The sequence below is a fragment of the Arvicola amphibius genome, chromosome 10, assembly GCF_903992535.2.
Source record: "Arvicola amphibius chromosome 10, mArvAmp1.2, whole genome shotgun sequence".
NCBI lineage: Eukaryota > Metazoa > Chordata > Mammalia > Rodentia > Cricetidae > Arvicola > Arvicola amphibius.
The window spans coordinates 88,072,778-88,076,904 of record NC_052056.1 but is presented as its reverse complement, the minus strand read 5'-3'; positions in this window follow the sequence as shown (position 1 = coordinate 88,076,904).

The following is a 4,127-nucleotide window of genomic DNA, read 5'->3' as shown; positions in this document are numbered from 1 at the left end:
CTTAACTTTGTCCTCTGTTCTGCCAAGAGACACCAGACATTTCTATACCACAAACATTGGAGAGGAACAGTGTTCAGGAGCTGTTAAGTAGCTCAGAAAGTGTACAACAACCGAGAAACCCCAGAGGACAGACAGAGGAGGGCCATTGCTGCAGAGAACACAAAGCAGACTTGACATATGGCAAGACTCCTCCTAGCAGCCACCACAGGAGATCCAGATGAAAAGAAGCACCAACTGAAACACCTAACCAGAGACCAACATAAGGGCCTTTACTCAAGGGACCTCGGGGAATGTGGGAGGACACACCCACGGGTCACTCTCCTGCAGTATGTGGATGAGCTCCTGAAAGTAGCGGACACAAAGAAGATTACAAGGTAAGCTCCGGAGATTTGCTTTCTGCCTTGGGAACCCTGGGCTACCAGGCATCAGCTAAAGAGGTCCAAGTCTGCCCAATTAAAGTGACGTGTTTTTACTCAAGGATATTTACTCAAGGGAGGACAGCGTTAGCTCTCTGAAGCCGGTTAAGAGACTGTGCTCAAAATACCTACCCTGACTTCCAGGAGGGAAGTTAGAGAATTCCTTGAGTCAGCTGGTGTCTGTCATCTCTGGATTCCCAGCTTTGCTGAGCTGGCTAAGTCGCTGTAAGAGGCAACAAAAGAAAGCCGGCCCTTTCAATGGACGGAGGCCGAAGACAAGGCCTTCAGTAAAATAAAAAAAAAAGGCCTTCCTGTCAGCACCCACACTGTGATTCCCAGATATCACCAAATCATTTCAATTCTACGTAGATGAAAGAAAAGGCATAGCTAAAGGGGTTCTCATTCAAACTCTAGGACCTTGGAATAGGCAGGTGGCCTACGTGATGAAGAGATTCCATCTGGTGGCAGCAGGGTGCCCCCCATGCCTAAGGATCATTGCAGCCACTTCCCCACTGTTTAAAGATGACCATATTTCTACTTTGTATGGCGGCCAGACTTTCAGGCCACAGTTTGCACCTGCCTCACAGGAGGTGGTCTCCTAGCCTTTCAAGACAACTGATGCCATCCTAAACAAAGGTCAGGATATGCTAATGTCGCTCTGTTCCTTGTTTGTAATTTTGGGAGGTTGCCTGGGAAAGGGGTATTAATTTAGTCTACGTGACAGAGCAGGCATACAGAGCAGGAAGATAGAGAGGAAGATGTGACAAAATGCATAGAAAGGTGTGGACGTGACCACAGTCATTCTCCGACCTATGCATGATACAGCGCTTACTGAGTGCCTGGCAACCCCAACAGCCAGCGAGTTGTTGGATGACCGGCAATGGAAGACTCATCTTGCCAGGGAAGCTCCTTCCTCTCAATCACCGGTTCACCCACGTTGGTAGCCAGAAAGCAGAAGACCTGGTCAAGCAGCCCCATTTAAAAATCTCTGACCTTCAGCACAAGATTGAACAAATAGCAGAAAAATGCATGGTCAGCTGACTCACCAATGGAGACAGTCAACCTAAAAATCCTGGAACCAGACTCAGAGGCACCAAACCCAGTTCCCACTGGGAGATAGACTTCACTGAGGTAAAACCTAGAAAATATGGTTACAAATATCTTTTAGTACTTATAGATTCGTTCTCTGGGTGGTTAGAGGCCTTTCCTACCAGACATGAAACTGCGCAGACAGTCACTAAAAAAACCACTTGAGGACGTCATTCGAGGTATGGTACACCTAGCCTCTTAAAGTGCAGACAATGGACCAGCCTTTATTTCTCAGGCAATGTAGCTCCTGGTAAGGGTATTGGGGGGTGAATTGGAAATTACATTGTGCTTATGCCCCAGAGTTCAGATCAGGTAGAATGCATAAAGAGACCCAAAAAGAGACCCTTATCAACTTAACATTGGAAATTGGCAGTGACTGGGTGCCTCTCGGCCCCTTCACCCTTCACAGGGTTCGAAATTTGCCCTATACCTTGGGATTAACCCCCTTTGAAATCATGTTTGGGGGACCCCCTCCTAGTTTGCCCAACTTAAAATCTGAGTTTATCACTGAGTTTGATGATGTTTACCTGGCTGCTTCCCTTGAGGTTCTGGCTCTCGTGCCTAAGGACATTTGGTCTCACCTGAGAGTCATTTATGAGACAGCTCCACCACCCTTGTCACACAGTTTTGGCCAGGAGATTGGGTCTTCATAAAGAGACACCTGAGGGAGGCCCTTGGGCCACGCTGGAAAGGGCCTTATACCGTGATCCTGACTGTAGTGATGAGCAGCGGGCCGCTTCCTGCCGCCCGGATCCCAGCCGCCTTGCTAGCTTATGCCCCGAGATAACAACACACAAATTGTATTCTTTTAAACACTGCTTGGCCCATTAGCTTCAGGCTCTTACTGGCTAACTCTCACATTTTGATTAACCCATATTTAGTAATGTGTGTAGCACCACGAGGGGTGGCTTACCAGGAAGATTCTAGCCTACGTCCATCTTGGGTTGGAGCTTCATTGCATCTGTCTCACTGAGGAGAGGCATGGCATCTGACTGAGCCATCTACCTCACTTCCTTCTTCCTGTTCTGTCTACTCCACCCACCTAAGGGCTGGCCTATTAAATGGGCCAAGGCAGTTTCTTTATTAACGAATGAAATCAACACAAACAGAAGACTCTCCCACATCACCTGACAACTCCAACGGCCCTGAAGGTAGACGGCATAGCCACCTGGATTCATCACACCCATGCCAGGCCAGCAGATCCAGAGATAGAGGACCCAAAGAATCATCTCAGAAAAAAAGGGTTCTCGGGCTGGAGAGTCGAACGTCAAGATAACACACTCAAGTCCAAACTTAGCCCTCAGCCTCCATCATGAAGGTCCTCTATCTCGACTAAGGGCAGGTTAGGTAACCAAGTCGCCATCTTTACTGAGGTATTCCTTGCCTAGTCTCACGGTTTACTTATGTTTTTGTCTCTAAATTCCTCTTACTGATTCTGTTACATGTGTGTTTTGCCCAGTGGCATGCTTTCAGTAGGACCCACCAAAGCATCCACTTTGCCCAATTCCTGTTTAATATATGTGATTTTGAGTTAATTTTATGTATGAACATAAGTTAGCTTTAACTCTGTGCATATATGTATATAAAACTTAAATTCAACTATGTATATCTGTACATGTACTTACTGTTAAAAATGTTTTAAATAATCTGTTCCTTATACCTCATTCCAGACTAAAAAAGCAATAAGTCTCATATTTTAAATTAGTATGTACTTTTAACTCTCTTACAAAAATACTGTACATGTGATCCAACCCTGCTTTAAAATGTATTCAGCTGTTCTCCACTAGTGTCAGTTCTACCGCTAAGCTTTGATTGCAACAGCTTTTTCTTCTTTGTCCTTCACAAGTATCAATCTCACCTGCTAAGTGAAAAACCAGCTCTCCAGGCAGATCCTATGCTGTAGTTATAACTTATCTATACCCTATAAACAGCCCTCAACTGCTCAGAGATCTGGGGAATATGGCATTTAAATGTTTAATTATTAAAAGACTTTTCATAACAGAGAGACAGGTTGGCTCCTAGCGGCAGCACTCTATTTCCTCCAAAGAAGACAGATGGGCAGAGAACAACATCCATCCGCAATTCACTTCATCAAGTGAAAGCGCTAACCACTGGGTAGAACTGTCTTTCATCTAAACCCCTGAAGATCCCCGGATGTGGACAAAGAATCGAATGGAATTGACTGCCTAGCTGCTTGTCTTCCTACAGATTTCCTAGCCCACAGGATCTTCTGGAGCCTCTAGACCCTGCTTCTAACAGCAGAAGAAAAATACAGTCCTGATGCCCTTGCCCTCAACAACCATGGAGGACCCTGAGGAGAGGCTCTAGGTAGCCAATAGAGTAAGTCCTTTGTTATTTTTTTAATCAATAACTCTGTTGGGGTTGGGGCTTTATCCTGGCATCCATGTGTCCAGGGAGTCTGAAATGTTTGGGTGGAGGGTTCCATTCCAGGCCTCCTCCTCTGGGAGTTGCCTCAGTCCAGACTCCACCTCCAAGAAAGCCCGCCAAATTGTGACCCCTCCCCAGAGAGACTCAAGACCACTCCCACGGGGTATTTAAACTGCCCCCCCAGAGAATGAATACGTGGTTTTCCAGGTCTTCCTTCCTGTCTCCATCCCTGTG